Below are 17,687 nucleotides of genomic sequence, written 5' to 3'. Positions count from 1 at the left end.
ATGTTAACATTAAAGTTTGACCTCCACGCGCAGTAAAGCAATACTTTGCACAAACTATACATCAGTTAGCACTCCAGGAAGAGCAGTAACGCAACACAATAAGGGGGGGGGGGGGTGCACATTGTTCATAAACCAGAAACATTCCTCACACAAAAGATTCCAAACCAGCCCACCGCTGACACTACTACGCGACAGCATCTGCTTGTGTGGCCTTTATCTGCTGGAGCTGACATCTCTCATAGCCCTGGCCTAGAGGCGACCTCACTGCTGTCATTGTACTAAAGCCTGGAGGGGGAGGGGGTTGTTCAATGTCCAGGGCTACAATGACCTTCTTCATATGCGCCATAATACACCAGAACACAGGGCAACGAGACCGCAGCCTCTTAAGAGGTTTTAGTTCTTCAATATATTTGACCATGACTGACTGGCACGAAGCTATTCACAACATGGGAGAGGATTGGTACGGATTCGACTGTTTACTGAAGCAATTAGAGACAAATAACATAATGGACACCGTTTAAGTGAGTTGACTTGTTTTGCGAGAATGAAGAGAGGCCTGAATGGCAACTAGGCCAATGAAGATGGATTCACTTGTCCCATTGAGTAGGGTCGGAATACAATGGACGAGACGACAACAAAAGCTTCCACTGTAGTGACAGCTAACGGAGAGAAGATTATCCGACCTCAGATGGAGTAGTTCAATAACAGCAGAGAAGGACGACACCGAGCTCTTCTCAGAAAGCCTCCTCGACAACTAATTCGACCTGGAAAAATGCTGAAGCTTTCCGAGGCTACATTGGTCAGCCTTGAAATCCTCTCTCAACTCCCAGGACCACCAACACATTCAATTTCCCATCCACGTCTCCTCAGTATGTGATCGTGCTCCTCTCCCAACTGTCCCCTGTGGTAACCCTCACTATTATATGCTTTGGTCGCAAGGTCGCTTCGCCATAAACTCTGCGCTTTGGACTACACCAAAATATGTAATTAAAGATTTGTGAAAGGAAACCAGTGTTTAGAATGGTTTATGTCAAGTTTGTCCTGAAATGCTCCACCACAGGGAAGCTTTTTGATGGGACTGGTCTGCGTCGACAGCGTCGGCCCAAATAGAGGCAGGCGAAAATGTACAGGGACAGAGCTTTCGCTCTGTCTGCCAGGCCAGAGGACAAACCTCCACACAATGGTGGTGCAACATTGTAGCAACGCTGGTCCTGGCTTATAATACAGCTCCTCACATGTGTATGATGTAGGGGGACGGGGGAGTGTACGCACTACGCAGGTCAGCTGAGGTTGGGGATTCACAGGCTCTGCAAACAAGCTGGGTAACTGACACAAGACTGCTAGGCCGAGACGCCAATGTAATCGCAACCTCGCCGTAACGTCTTAGCAGTGTTGGCCCTGGCGCCACTGGAGCTGGGGGTTTAGGACCGTAGGCCAGCAGACAGCAATCAGCGCAGTGACCCAGAACACATTGGGACAAATAAACAAACTGGCCGAGTGACTCAACTTGAGGAGTTGTGGATTTGAAGGGGTTTCCGGGCCGATTCAGTGCTCCTTGTATGGAAGTATGGCAGGCATGTTTGTATATGCACACAACCACAATGCATAGATAAACATTCGAAACACAAATACAAGCTTGAGTACATACACGTTTGAGTCCTCTGTAGCTCAGCTGGTAGAGCATGGCACTTGTAACGCCAGGACAGCGGGTACGATTCCCGGGATAGAAGCATCTGATATATCATTACAACTGTGAAGATGAATAGGGCTGTCTGAATCGCTGACAAGGAATCATTACTAACAATCAGGCTCTGAATTCTGTGTCTGCCCTGATCCAAGGCCATGTCATTATTTCCTGGAAGTAGGGGTCAATTAGAGGTCAGAGTACCTCAAGCCACTCCTGCCAATAGGCCGCATTGGTAGCAGACACCTAATTTCGGTGCCATTATGGATGATAAATTGGGTTAAGCAGTCTTTTCGCCCCACTTAAAAAGCTTCCTCTCTTTCGCTGTTCTCTACTTTTCTGCCCTATCGATGAATGTTTGTAGAATTTTTTTTATTTTAATAAATTATATATATATATATATATATATATATATATATATATATATATATATATATATATATATATATAATAATGTAAATACAAGTCAAAAAATGAGGGGGAGTGGAGGAATATCATTTTAGATGTTCCTCCTGTAAGCTTATTAGATACAGTAGCCACTGAGATCCGCAAGAGAAACAAGTCCATCAAATTGTCACAATTCCATGACAAATTATCAGTCATACAAAAATAACATAGAAAAAAATAGATAGTGGTGTTCAATCAAGATAATGACATTTCAAAAAGGAGGTACAGTAAACAGCTTTGACAAAGTGCTGTGTGTGTGGTTGAAAACGTACTGTGTAATTTACAGCGAGGCTAGCGGGTTTCTGCGAGGCCGGGCCCGTCCCAACTGGGACAGGTAGCGACAGGATGATGTTGACCCTGGAGGTGTAAAACCAACCTCCTTGTCGCCACGGAGACGATGGGTGCCCAGGTTGAGCCGAGTCGAGGAGTCTGCCGTTCAGTTGGCATGGGGCCTGGGCTAGCACTGGGGTGCCCTGCCAAATACCCCCCTGCCTGCCTGCTTGGCCCAAACCTTGACCCATCGGCCAGGGGAAGGTGAGTGCAGTGGCAGCTGGGCCAGCACTTCACCGTCGAGCACCACTCTCCAAACAAACAACCCAACGGGCCAGAAGCCACGGCAGCATGGAACCGGTCATTACTGACTGAGTAGCATGCCTCGTCAAGGCCAGCCCTGCTCTGCCCTGAATTTGTCAAGAGCTGTCCCAGAGCAAGAATATACCAATAACTCTCTGCTGCAGAGTGTCTTTTTACTCTACAAATAACAAGAAGTTGAGCACCTTATGACCTGTGGTTAATATTAACAACATCCTAATAAAAATAGGTGGATAAGTAATGTGAAAAGCCGTTTAGGTCCTATGGCACAGACATACAAGTGTATGTGAATGAGATCCTCTATAACGAGACTCAGCCTCAGCCTTGGTTACTCACTCTCAGGCATTTTCTGCATTGATCAGTGGTTATCCAGACATCCAAAGTCTACTCGACTTTGTCATTGTACTTTAGCAGGCCTCAGAGAGGAAACAAGCATGAAAATAGAATTCTAGAATTCACTCCCATAACAAGACGGCAAGCAGAGGGTCATTATAGTTTATGAAATTGTCTAACCAGAGTTTTGCCAAAGCATTCAGTTTCTTCAAAACGTATCCAGGCGAAATGCAGATAAACAAACAAAATGAGCTGAGTCACAGACTGCTGGCAGTGTTTGAGATATAAGGAATTAACCTAGTGTGGAAGCAGCATAACTCAATCTCCCATCTAATCTCCACAACATACTTCTCAGCGTTCATGCTCAAGTCATCTTCAAGCAGCAGAAATACCAATATTGAAGGTACTCTGAGGCCGTCGTGTTTTTCTCTCTGTCCTTGGCCTGCACTCAAAAAGTGTCTCAGAGTAGAAGTGCTCATCTTGGATCAGGTCCCAGTCTTATTCATTATGATTTAAACAGCAAAACTGATCCTAGATCAGCACTCCTACTGTGTGCCACTCTGTGAATATGGGCCAAGGTAGCACAGCACTGAAGAATGGAAAAACTTCCCAGCAAGAGAAACAAACACCATTCCCCAAGATGCATTATGTTTATTATTCTTTAAAGAGGTTACATTATCATGAAATATCCCTTATGTAAAAGGACATATTTTGAGACGCAATGTTGAATTCGGAAGTGAACATACACCTAAGCCAAATATATTTAAACTCAGTTTTTCACAATTCCTGACATTTAATCCTAGTAAAAATGTCTTAGGTCAGTTAGGATCACCACTTTATTTTAAGAATGTGAAATGTCAGAATAATAGTAGAGAGAATGATTTATTTCAGCTTTTATTTATTTCATCACATTCCCAGTGAGTCAGAAGTTTACATACACTCAATTAGCACACCTCAAATTGACTGAAATTATGTTAATTAGCCTACCAGAAGCTTCTAAAGCCATGATATCATTTTTTAACAAAATTCCAAGCTGTTTAAAGGCACAGTCAACTTAGTGTATGTAAACTTCTGACTGACTGGAATTGTGATACAGTGAATTATAAGTTAAATAATCTGTCTGTAAACAATAGTTGGAAAAATGACTTGTGTCATGTAGATGACCTAACCGACTTGCCAAAACTATAGTTTGTTAACAAGAAATTTGTGGAGTGGTTGAAAAATGAGTTTTAATGACTTCAACATAAGTGTATGTAAACTTCTGTCTTCAACTGTATGTCATAAACCACAGCATGCTGTGGAAAATAATTATGACTTGTCACATACAGTGGGGCAAAAAAGTATTTAGTCAGCCACCTATTGTGCAAGTTCTTCCACTTAAAAAGATGAGAGAGGCCTGTAATTTTCATCATAGGTACACTTCAACTATGACAGACAAAATGAGAAAAAGAATCCAGAAAATCACATTGTAGGATTTTTTATGAATTTATTTGCAAATTATGGTGGAAAATAAGTATTTGGTCACCTACAAACAAGCAAGATTTCTGGCTCTCACAAACCTGTAACTTCTTCTTTAAGAGGCTCCTCTGTCCTCCACACCTGTATTAATGGCACCTGTTTGAACTTGTTATCAGTATAAAAGACACCTGTCCACAACCTCAAACAGTCACACTCCAAACTCCACTATGGCCAAGAACAAAGAGCTGTCAAAGGACACCAGAAACAAAATTGTAGACCTGCACCAGGCTGGGAAGACTGAATCTGCAATAGGTAAGCAGCGGTTTGAAGAAATCAACTGTGGGAGCAATTATTAGGAAATGGAAGACATACAAGACCACTGATAATCTCCCTCGATCTGGGGCTCCACGCAAGATCTCATCCCGTGGGGTCAAAATGATCACAAGAACGGTGAGCAAAAATCCCAGAACCACACGGGGGGACCTAGTCAATGACCTGCAGAGAGCTGGGACCAAAGTAACAAAGCCTACCATCAGTAACACACTACGCTGCCAGGGACTCAAATCCTGCAGTGCCAGACGTGTCCTCCTGCTTAAACCAGTACATGTCCAGGCCCGTCTGAAGTTTGCTAGAGATGATGATCCAGAAGAAGATTGGGAGAATGTCATATGGTCAGATGAAACCAAAATATAACTTTTTGGTAAAAACTCAACTCGTTGTATTTGGAGGACAAAGAATGCTGAGTTGCATCCAAAGAACCCCATACTTACTGTGAAGCATGGGGGTGGAAACATCATGCTTTGGGGCTGTTTTTCTGCAAAGGGACCAGGACGACCGATCCGTGTAAAGGAAAGAATGAATGGGGCCATGTATCGTGAGATTTTGAGTGAAAACCTTCCATCAGCAAGGGCATTGAAGATGAAACGTGGCTGGGTCTTTCAGCATGACAATGATCCCAAACACACCGCCCGGGCAACGAAGGAGTGGCTTCGTAAGAAGCATTTCAAGGTCCTGGAGTGGCCTAGCTAGTCTCCAGATCTCAACCCCATAGAAATCTTTGGAGGGAGTTGAAAGTCCGTGTTGCCCAGCAACAGCCCCAAAACATCACTGCTCTAGAGGAGATCTGCATGGAGGAATGGGCCAAAATACCAGCAACAGTGTGTGAAAACCTTGTGAAGACTTACAGAAAACGTTTGACATCTGTCATTGCCAACAAAGGGTATTTGGGTATTTAACAAAGTATTGAGATAAACTTTTGTTATTGACCAAATACTTATTTTCCACCATAATTTGCAAATAAATTCATTAAAAATCCTACAATGTGATTTTGTCTGTCATAGTTGATGTGTACCTATGATGAAAATAACAGGCCTCTCTCATCTTTTTAAGTGGGAGAACTTGCACAATTGGTGGCTGACTAAATACTTTTTTGCCCCACTGTACGTGACATAGGTGAAGCTAACTGATCAATAAGTAACTATTCAATCAGATTTGCTGGAGACAAAATCAAAACAAAGTATTTTATAGAGACTTTTAGGTAAGCCACAAAGAGTTACCTATCTAACAGACAATTCAAGGCTGGACCAGAAGACTCACAGGTAAGCAAAGTGACACTGAACGCTCTCTCAAGTTGGTTATTAAATTAAAACACCAAAAATGTATTGGGGAAAAAAAGAAAGAAAGGGGGAGGGTGAAAATAAAATACATTGACAGGACATAACATCTTCTGCCATGTGTGAGGGAGAAAGAATGGCATTGAAAGGCAAGAGATTGCGGGAGAGAGAGAGCGATGTGTTCAAATAAAACGAGAGGACAAGTGGCAGCTGTGTGTCTTTATCTTGGAGAGACTGAGTAAATTGAATCACCAGCGGTTTGGCGCATTCACACACACACACACACACACACACACACACACACAGCTTAATTAAGATGAGCCAATTAGAATATCAGTGGGTGATTGTATAGCTCCCTCTCTCCCCTCACATTTCACTGCAACCGACACTAAACGCTCCTCTCATGGTCCCAGAAACAAAGCGGCACGTATGGAGAAGTATAGGAGCTCACAGACTGCATCAACACACACACAAACACTGTAGGTTGTGTGCTGGCGGTATAAAAGAACAAAACATCGCCCAATAGCTGCTTTCCACAGATGTGTCATCAAGCGAACGTGATGTCATGAACCCTGTCCAGCCTGGACATCAGTCACTTCCTGAAGGGTCGTTGGCCACGCTGATGTGGGTCAAAGAGTCCAAGACACTTTGCTGTGATTTACTGGGGAGGACCTGAGTGAGGCCTACACTGATTCGAGCACACTATGTTTTCTATAGAAGCAAGAGGTGTGTCGTTCCAATGGCTGACATACTATACAGATAAAGAACAATTGAATACTAAGGCTGGGATTCAAATAATTACAGAGAGGACCATACAAATGTTATTAACTGTTCATCTGATTAATTAAATGTTCTGCCATTTTTCATACTTGATGTGCTAGAGGAAATAGTGTCACGAACAAAAATATAAACGCAACATGCAACCATTTTAAAGATTTTACTGAGTTACAGTTCATATAATGAAATCAGTCAACTGTAAGAAATTCATTAGGCCCTAATCAATGGATTTCACATGACTGGGCAGGGGTGCAGCCATGGGTGGGCCTTGGAGGGCAAAGGCCCACCCACTTGGGAGCAAGGCCCGGCCAATCAGAACAAGTTTTCCCCCCCGCAAAAGGGCTTCATTTACAGAAAGAAATACTCCTCAGCAAAATGACGATCCCGTAAGTGAAGAAGCCGGATGGGGAGGCGCTGGACTGGCGTGGTTACACGTGGTCTGTGGTTGTGAGGCCGGTTGGACATACTCTCTAAAACAACATTGGAGAAAGCTTATGGTAGAGAAATGAACATCCAATTATCTGGCAACAGCTCTGGTGGACATTCCTGCAGTCTGCATGCCAATTGCACGCTTCGTCAAAACCTGAGACATCTGTGGCATTATGTTGCGTGACAAAACTGAACATTTTAAAGTGGCCTTTTATTGTCCCCAGCAAATGGTCCACCTGTGTAACGATCATGCTGTTTAATCAGCTTCTTGATATGCCACACCTGTCAGGTGGATGGATTATTATTTTGCAATGGAGAAATGCTCACTAACAGGGATGTAAGCAAATTTCTGCACAACATTTGAGAGAAATACAATTTTTGTGCATGTGGAAAATGTCAAGGATTTTTTGTTTCAGCTCATGAAACACAGGACCAACAATTGACATGTTGCGTTTAGATTATTGTTCAGTGCCTTAACTTATATTCAGCTTGAATTGTACATTTAACACATCCCACTACCATGGCAATATTTTTAGACAGCTGAAGCAAGCACACAAATTCTCTTCAGGAAATGTACCTTTTCTAGTTTGGTCATTATCTTACTTTAGAAGTGTTTACTGTGCAGGATGAAGATTGAAGTGCAACATCTCATAAATTGAATGCCCAAATCAACTTTAAAGTATCTACAAAATAAGTTTTCCTTGTATTGTTTGCAATTCATTATTTTTATTTTTTTCGAAAAATGTGAAGCTGGGCATCTGATTATATGGCCTGCCCTAATGGATTTCCAGATCACACTTTCAGAGGTGTAGTGGATTTTCACAGCAGTGTGGACGGAATGGAGGGATTTAACACTTGATACAAAAACAACCAACATCATCTTGTTGCTGTGGTGGGAAAAATAAAAAACGATCTATAAAAGCGAGTGCTTTTTCCAAAGTACTGGAGAACTCTAGGCCGTGTGCTAACTTTTTGGTTGCAATTATAATCAGAATAACCTTTATTCAAAGCACATTTGCATATACAGTACCTACAATTTTACTTGGTGAAATGGTGCTGCCAGCAATACACAAAATAGACAGACAGAATATAGACAGAGGAATTACAATCTACATACAGTATCTACAATCAGGATATGGACAATATGGAATACACACAAGTCCTTTCAAAGTGAGCGAACAGCGATAGGAGTCTTCTCTTCTGTGGTCTGTTTTTCAGACCTCGATTGTCCAATGCGCTATCATTGTGTTAATCATAAAAGCTCTCAAGGCTGGAAGCTTTGAAAAAAACGAGGGACTGAAACTCTTGAGAAGTGGCATGACGGGAGCCCCTCTCAACTCTCCATAGCCAACAAAGCCCAGGCTTGATGGGAGTGACGCTACAAACTCTTCAGCTTCTTCAAAATGTGGTCCTGTTTTTATTTTTCCTACCACTGGGATAAAAGGGAACCTTTTATGCTATCTGCAACACGAGTGTCAACATCTCAAAACGAGTAGGCTTGCATTGTGTTCTCCATACCCCCCCCCCTACCCCTCCACCCTCGAAACGCACCCACACACACTGCTAGGGTGGGTTAGGAGAGAGAGGCAGAGAGACAGACAGACAAGACAGGGAGACGTTATTAAAAAGGATGGAAGAGAAACAATTTAAAGGAGGGAAAAAAAATGAACTTCAACATTTTGTAAATATTTCACGCTTTTACACCCAGCCAAAGAGAGATCAGAGATGCAGCAACAACAGCAACGTTTCAGCTTAACCATCCAACCAGATGTCAAAAAACATAGTCAAAGGTGATGTTTCTTCATGTGTTTTATCAATGCAATTGTCTACAAACGCTACATAAGGATCCCCCTCAAAGACATGATATACATTCACTCTAGTCTTCCATAATCTGATGAGTCAACAGATATTGTATTTGTCTATTCCTTTGACTGAAAGCTTCATCAGTAACTGCAGTACATCTGACAGACAATGTCTTATTCCTATGAAGAGGGCACTACAACACTGAAGGCTAGAGAGTAGTGGTGATCCAATGAATTATTACACTCCGTGGCAAAGGGCAGAATATTTAAAGTAGATAAACGCTCATTGAGAATTTGTAAAATGAGTAAAACAAAAATTGGGAAAGTGGGGGGGGGACTGTACCAAGTCTCCCTGTACCAAGTCTCCCTGTACCAAAAATGTAAGGTCAAGTATTCCCTTTTTAGTCACCAGAAACCAATGTGTCCATATACAGTAAGAGGGAGGGGTAGACAAAGACTGACAGAAAGAAGTTAGCCCATTCAGCTACAGCGGTTTCATCCTGGCAGCCATTGCACTACGGACGAAGACAGGCTAAAACACCCCAGCACAGAACAACTTGGCATGGCACAGTGATGGCATGTCCTGGCATGGCATTCTGCCCAACCCAACATGGGTCAGTACGGCTCTAAAACATGGCGACAAACCAGGCCTCTCTTCCTAGTGTCCACGTCTGCAGTGGCATTCTGCATTCTCTGAGGCAGCTGTTCAAAGGAGCGCAGAGCCAAGATGTAAACACACACACACACACACACACACACACACACACACACACACACACACACAGGCAGGGACGACAGCCAGGGGAGGAACAGTGTGATAGGTTCTAATTGCTTCAGAATGTCCAAAATAAGGCCCCCTATTATGGCAAATTGGTTGATAATGGTAGGCTGGGAGGGTGGAAGAGGAGGGGGGTGGCGGATGCGACCCAGGCGAAGGGGAGAGGAGTTTCTCCGTGTCGCCTCATTATTTTCATCTTGACGGACGCCCGCGCTCAACCCCTGGATGAACAGGCCGCGCTGAATAAGTTATCAAGAGCCACACAAAAGGGAGTGGGTCCCGCAAACAACAACGAGAAGCGTCTCTCTCTCTCTCTTTCTTTCGCCTGACGAAAGGATGGTCCCGCCACAGTTTGGGAGCTCACCTGTAATTTCAGCAAAAACAGTAGGTGGAAAAGAAAGGAATGAAGGAAACAGGGAATGAAAGAGAGGAAGTGCAGACGTCTGTGTCTGCACAGATATCCACAGAACATTCCCTCCTTTCCGTTTGATCCGTTTCGTCCTCTGCATACTAGCTCTTCTTTCATTCCTCCAGAAGGCAGGGACAGCATCGAAGACGTTTGAGGAGTGGGGGCGTTTTTTGCACTTTGTACGACAAGGCTTCGAATGAGATCACTGCGTCAACCAGTTTTGGAATGTTTATTTTGTCTCCTTTTTGGATTTGTCGCTGTTTTGTGTTTTGTCTGGGTCTGGAGAAGCATATGGAAGAAGTCACAACTTCACGCTGTCTTCTTATACAGTGAGGGGAATGAAGTCTTCCCCCAGTGGCTCCTCTCAAGAGTTAAGTATTCAAGCCAGTATTCAGACCAGTTCGTCCAAACTGTCACCACAACACGTCAATACCACTGCCACCAAGCTTCCCTTGCCACCACTCAAAAGTAGTGGCAGAACTTTTGGACGTCTGACGGGCGAATCAGAGGGTGCTGCAGCCCGACTGGCGCTTGACGGCAGATCAAACGGGGCGGGTACCCTTGGAGTGACACCTGGAACAACTTCAAGGGGGGGGGGGGGGGGGGGGGGGGGCGGCACTGATCTCCAGTCAGCTCGTCGGAACGGCCTGTCGATGTCGGAGGGGAAAAGCGCCTCAACCGGTACACAACCAGAGAGGGCGAATAAAACCATCACCTCAATGTCACACGGGGTTGACCTCACGGTGTTCGGAAAAGTACGACAGTAAAAGTCCCTGTTCCAGGGCGGAAAACTAGTTGATTGATAGGATGCTGTGGCTGCACCTGCTCATCGTCTTTAAAAGGTTACATGGCCATGTGCAGCACTAACCTTATCTGGAATTGAAATCAATTGGAAGCATTGCACAGGACTGCAAACTTCGGGCAACTTACAGGCATCTTCCAAGACAATCCAAAAGTAGGGAAATGACAGACTGATACCACATATTAGAACGATATCACATATTAGACTGGTATCACATATTAGACTGACATCACATTAGAACGATATCACATATTAGACTGGCATCACATATTAGCACTGTATATATAGTAAGTCAAATATCTTAACAAAACCTAGAAAAACACAAGCAGTATCTGACCCCCATTAAGGCCTAGAGGCATTGCAACTATAGGTGTGGTACAGCTAATGATGCAGAGAAGAGAAAGCCAGAGCTAGTCAGTAAACAGTCGCGTCCCTCAATAGACAAAGGCATTCCTTATATAAAACATGAGCCCATCTTTGCCCTTGTAAACAACCCCGTTCTCTGCAGCCCAGGCTTGTTTGTGTCTTTCTCCTTTCCCCAAAAGCGTCCCATCAGCATTCTCTAACGGGGGAGAGAGAAAGAGAGAGAGAGAGCGAAAAAGAGAGAGAGAGAAAGAGAGAGAGAGAGAGAAAGAGAGAGAGAGAGAGAGAGAAAAAGAGAAAGAGAGATAGAAAGAGAGAGAGAGATAGAAAGAGAGAGAGAGAGAGAAAGAGAGAGAGAGAGATAGGTGGCAGTGCTGCTTGTTTGGCTCGGAGCGGCTGGTAATGAGGCTCAGGCGCACCCTGTCATTGTCCCAGCAGCCAGACACACACGTGTGCGCAAACACACACACACTAGTGGAAACACACACACTAGCGGAAACACACACACGTACCTATCTCACTAAACTGAATGTACTGTAAAAGAACACACGCAACAACAATAAAAAGCCTTCAAGTACATGGAGAAGCTATTGTTTCTCACACCAAAAGTTTTCTGCCAGCCAGTAGGCCCACTTACAACTCTACAAACTCAAAGAGGAACACTGTGGTGGAATACACATGACTGTCCATTTCTCCCGTTTTTTAAATATTTTTTTTAAGTGTACTGAGCAGCACCGACTATCTCTGTGCTTGACACTAGCTGGAGCTCCTCCCAGTCTGCCATTGCTTCCATAGCTACACAATCAACGTATTTATGTAGATTGGTGATGAAGCCCCTCTGTACACGGATCTAGTCTAGATAAAGGTCTCCAATCCACAGAGGCCTGCTCTCATAAAGTCTTTCAGCATTGTACACTTGGCACTGAGCTCTAAAACGCTGTCCCTACTGTACCACTGTATCCCCTACTGAACGCTCGTGTACCGCAAACACACACACATACACACTAACAAAAGCCAGCTGCCTTCACCAGCGATGGGCGAAAGAGGTAGCCAGCTACGGTTCACGCTTTGGTCCTTCACTCGTTTGCCAGGGAAACAGAAGAGTAAAACACGAGAAGTTCACAGAGGGAGCAGATAGGCCGACCCAGAGGGAGGAAAAGCAAACGCCAAAGTGATATCAGCCATGCTGAATAAAATCGAGAGACGAGAGGGAACGGAGTACAAATTATCCGCCGCAACACGGAAGAACAGATCAGAGGCATCCGTTGGGATTGGTCCGCCACTCTCGGGATAGGCGATATGCGCTAGGCTATTCCAGCCTGTTTGGCTTGAAGAAATGAGTTCAACTGGAAATATTACCCAATGGAAAACGGGGGGGGGGGGGGGGGGGGGGTTTACATGACCTTTGATCAAACATGTTGCTTTAAACTATCGAAACCAAACCTCTTCAGACTCATCAAACGTTGACTTTGTTAGACGTTCGACAGACGGTCATCACGTGGATGTGACTCGTCCTAATGAGCAGGCTAATAAAAAAAGGCTTTTTGGCCCAAAAACCAAGCTGAGGTGATTCGGATAGTCAGAGTTGGAAGAGATGAACATCACATCATCAGAATCGTAGCGGACAGGTGAGGTCCAACGGCAGCTCTCATTACAGAGTTGGTCGGGATGCGGAGACGCGAGTAAAGTCTACCCTGGTGTGCCAGACCTGGGACGGCAGTGCGAGTGCTCAGGCCCCAGTATGACCAGAATACTTCGGCGACAGGAATAGGAAATCCATTATATGTCTTCCGCAAAAGATCATTGTGATTTTTCCATAGGTATTATGGCGCACGCCTGGGTGAAAACTCGATAGCAGGTTATCGCCATCACCCAGCTGAAAATGAAATAGACTGATTGTACTCGTTCTAGTGAGGGATTGTGTGTGTGTGTGTACATTAGGCGATGTGTGCAGTTCCTGTGTGTGTGTGGGAGTGCACGCGAAGAGGGAGAAGATGCCTTGCCCCCTCCGCCACTGCTCCACCCAAGCCTCTCTCGCACTCCCCCGACTCTTGCATCTTAACAAGGCTTTTCCTCCGCTCCTCCTCCAAAAAGGCAAACCAAATCAATAAAAGAACAGGAAAAAAAAGGACTAAAGTGGAGGAACGAGAAGAGAGAAGGAAAAAAAAAACACACTGAACTATAATTTGTTCTATCTTTCAGCTTCAATTACAAAAAATATCAAATATTTTTGTTTGACTTCACAGCAAGACTTCAAGAGGGCCCCCAAGACTTCCTTCCATTTGCATCCAGCCACAGCCCACTGGTGGAGCTGAATTCCATTAATTATATGACCTATATATCACAAAGTTAATATTGCAGCACTGGGAAAGAGAGAAACTCAGCCAATACTGGAGGAACGGGTCTAAATTTGGAGATCTTCAGGACATCAGAGCTCCCTTCTCCCAGCGCTTTTCTGAGGCGGCGCTCTTTGATCTCCTTCCCTCCTGACATTGTTTGCAAATGTCACTTTAATGGGACTGGCAAACACGCAAACGAAAACGCAGCCGCGCTCTTTTCTCTTTCTCCTCTTCTTCTTCTTCTTCTTCTTTCTCTCGAAAGCCCATCGTTGCAACTCCACTTTCCAGTGAATCAAAAAGTGAGAGAGGCCTGTCTCCAGCTGCTTTCCTGAAGGGAGCGGGTGTGAATGTGTGGACAAAATGTCCTAACAACCCAGGGTTTCTTTAACTGTCATTGCATGTACTAGCAATAATAACAATCGATTTGGACATTTTATTAACAAAACGAGACATACTGTATATACACGTAAGGTTATCCTGGTCAGGATGCATGTAAGCCTGAACAGAATTGTTAGCTCTACCGCAGCACTGGTAGTCCAGTTTGCAGTGTATAAGCCCTGGCTCAAGTGAGCTAGCCCAGGTTGAGGGCTACTAGTGTAGTATATTATTCAGTATAATATTAGTATAGAATATTGGCCAGGATGGAGAAAGTTAGCGAATGGGCTAAGGTGCGCTGCTCTTGCACACTGTCGGTCATTGGTGGGTTCTCTGGAGCTGAAGGGAGTTAGCATGCTGGGTCTAGCGTCACCAGGCCAAGTGCTGATCTCTTAATCAGTGTCCAGAGCGACCAGAGCCCTCCTCTGAAGGCTGGGGCCCCTGCCTGCCTCTGCCAGCCCTGCTATCGCCATGAATATGGAGCCCTTCTGCGGCCGGGGCTTGCTTATGTTTTCTGTCTGATATCTCGGCCCCATTCCCATTTCAAAGAGAGGTCCACCCAGGGGTTTGACTTTTTGATCTGCTTGGCGACTGACTCGACCACCTGCATGTGGGATCAGCCGCGAGCGAGAACAAGACCAATCCCTCCTACCCTGCCTCCCTTGCCCTTCACACTGCCTCCCCATCCAGCCCCCACCTTCCCAGAACCCTCCAGAACCCCAGCGGTCATAAACTGGGTTTGGAGCTGCATCTTAACTCTCCGACTGCTCTGTTCTGCTGTGTGCTGTGGCTGGGAGGAGATGCTGGACATGATTGCCGTAGCAGCAGGAGTCGGCTCCGTTCCCACCACAGACAGTCCACCTCTGTCGGGCAAAGTCATGGGAGCCATTTTGTGACCGCAGTGTGAGGGCTGTAATGTCAGGGCCCCATGGCACTGAGATGACTGAGGAGAGAGCTGGGGCCGGTGGCTCCTCTAATCAGCCATGGCTTCCACCACCAGCCGATCCTTACACCCCTCAGAGGCCAGTGGTACCACCAACAAAGACCTCAAAACACAGAGACACTACTGCCTACTGCTCAAGTCTTACTGCGAGCATTCCTCTTCCCAAGGTCTAGCACGGGAAGGTCCAGCTTCCATCTGTCATTGAGAATATACGCAGTGTGATAATATGCAATCCTCTTAATGAATTGATATGATTCCGCAAGTTTATCGATATGGCTCGACTGATATGGGTCGATGACTCAATCACGGGTCACTATTCCTGGATACCTCTTAAACACGACATTTGCAGATGTCCTGGCAGCTCGTCATTGAAAAGAACTGCAGCTTACCAGCACCAGTGGCCATTGATAACGGGGAGCGTTCTAATTGTGCACGATCAATTTCATACCGCTATCATTGTATCATTGACATTACTACTTAAAATAAATATATATATATATTAGCATTCAACGTTAATGAGATCACCATGACCATATTAATTAAAACCCTCAGGAGCCCAGATGATTGGATGAATAATTTAAGGGTGTGCTGAGGAAGAAGCCCTCCACCAGCCGACACTAGGCTAAGTAATTGAGGGACTATGACATGCCAGGGCATGTACTGTCGAGGAGGACTAGCACAGGACAGGGTTTAGTCAACTCCAGTCCTGTAGATTCAGGGTTACATTTCAACCAATTAGTATCGTGGACATTAACTTATGCCGTTAAAGAAATACTATTCGACTGTGTCACTAGACCAACAGCTAACTCAGACGTGTGGATCTTAAAGAGTATTTCTTAGAGAAGTGAGGTTTCTTTCTCAGTTTCATTCAGTTAATTAGCTGCCTTGAACCAAAAGAACAGATCTACTAATGAGTGTGTAATTGATGCTCAGCTGGAGTGATACCCAGCATTCATAGTGGCTCTCCTCTCCTCCGGATCAACCAGGAGAAACAGAGAAAGAAGAGGTGGAAAGTCCAACGTCTCAACTTAAATCCGCTACGACGTTATCTTACCCTCTCTCTCGCTGAGCAATCCTGTCCTTTTTCACTCACTTTTTAATATCCAAGCAATTTCAGTATTGATCAAACTACATTACACATATTGCATTCAAAGCGTTAAACAGTCAATACATTTTTATTTTTATTGTCCCATACACCGGATAGGCGCAGTGAAATGTGTTTGTTTTTTTAGCAGGGTCAATACGAGGTAAGGCACCCTCAAACAGTTAAGTTAGAAAGAGTATCAGTATTAAAAAGTTGAAAAGGAGAGTAGCAAATGAGTACCAGAAGCTAATTTGCGCAGCACAGTGGAAGTTGCATAGCAGTAGAGGTTCCCCTACTGGCCTCATTTACATATAACACTATAACTCTTTTGCACACTTCTGGCAAGCTTAAAACACAAAACACAAGCAAGCCACCTAAATTAAGGTCGCCCCCCCCCCCCCCCCCCCCCCAAAAAAAAAAAAAACAACATGACTAATAAAAATACAACAATCAAATGTGTGAAACCTACAAGAGCAAGTAACGAAATTCACAATAACGGTAGACGGTCTTAATATCAAAACTACACCATGTGACACTTTTGTTTCTTTGTCCCCTTTCCTGGTTATAAATGACTTTTAGAGATGCAAACAAACGTAAACAAAACCATACAACCAACGACTTTCTTTTCTCTAAACGCTAAAGGAAAGAGGAGTAAAAATGCTTGGTATTTGTCAAAAGAAGAATGGGAAGCCCCGTGAAGCAGAAAGCAAGACAGCGGTTGGGAAGAGGTTGGGGGGTCCAACCAGCTTTAGAAAGACCTAATAAATCCTGATTTGAGAGTCGGGGCTAACCAGAGAAAGACGCGAGCCTGCGAGCGCTAGGCAGGCGCTACCGCTCTTAAATGCTATGTTTGATTAAGTCTTCCCATTAGGTGACAGCTGAACTTTAACATTAATATGATAATATTGAAATAAGTGGGTGTTATTTACTTTAGCGCCCGGGTGGAGGCGGTAGGGGGAGGAGGGGCAGCGGGGGAGGACAAGGGAAAGGAGGGAGGATGATGAATGATTTCTGGACAGCTCTGGGTGACACCAGGCGAGCCCAGGCCTCCTCTAATCAGACTTGACAAAATGGAGACCTATGCAGAAATATTGGTTACAGTCGGCGTCACAGCCCTGCCTGGTCTCCTGCTAGCACTCCCACACCGCCCGCGCCGGCCCCTGATTGTCTAAAGCCACTGAAGCATCTATTTCAATTGGCACTTCCTTCCTAGCACAGGGATTTTAAATTTAGCTGGTGTCATTTACATATTACTCTTAATCAAAAAACCACACTGGGAAATAAAAAAAAGAAAAAAAAGAGAAAAGAAACAAAACCGTGGCGTCACGGTTCAGGGGAAGGCGCAGAGGCACTTTATAAAATGGAGATGTGACAAGACATTAAGCTGAGTGTGTGTGTGTGCGTGCGTGCGTGTGCGTGCGTGTGTGTGTGTGAGAGAGAGAGAGAGAGAGGGGTGGGGG

At 44.7% G+C, this 17,687-nt stretch overlaps 1 protein-coding gene across 3 annotated transcripts in view; it reads right to left on the bottom strand.

The window, feature by feature from the left end:
* The window catches only part of LOC110499058 (vesicle transport through interaction with t-SNAREs homolog 1A), a 165,194-nt gene that overhangs the window by 27,851 nt on the left and 119,656 nt on the right, over positions 1 to 17,687 (bottom strand). The window lies entirely within an intron of this gene.

This window comes from Oncorhynchus mykiss, chromosome 20 (genome assembly GCF_057628025.1).
Source record: "Oncorhynchus mykiss isolate SJ-2025 chromosome 20, ASM5762802v1, whole genome shotgun sequence".
Lineage (NCBI taxonomy): Eukaryota > Metazoa > Chordata > Actinopteri > Salmoniformes > Salmonidae > Oncorhynchus > Oncorhynchus mykiss.
Note: the sequence above shows the minus strand (reverse complement) of the source record. Positions and strands in the feature narration are given on the sequence as shown.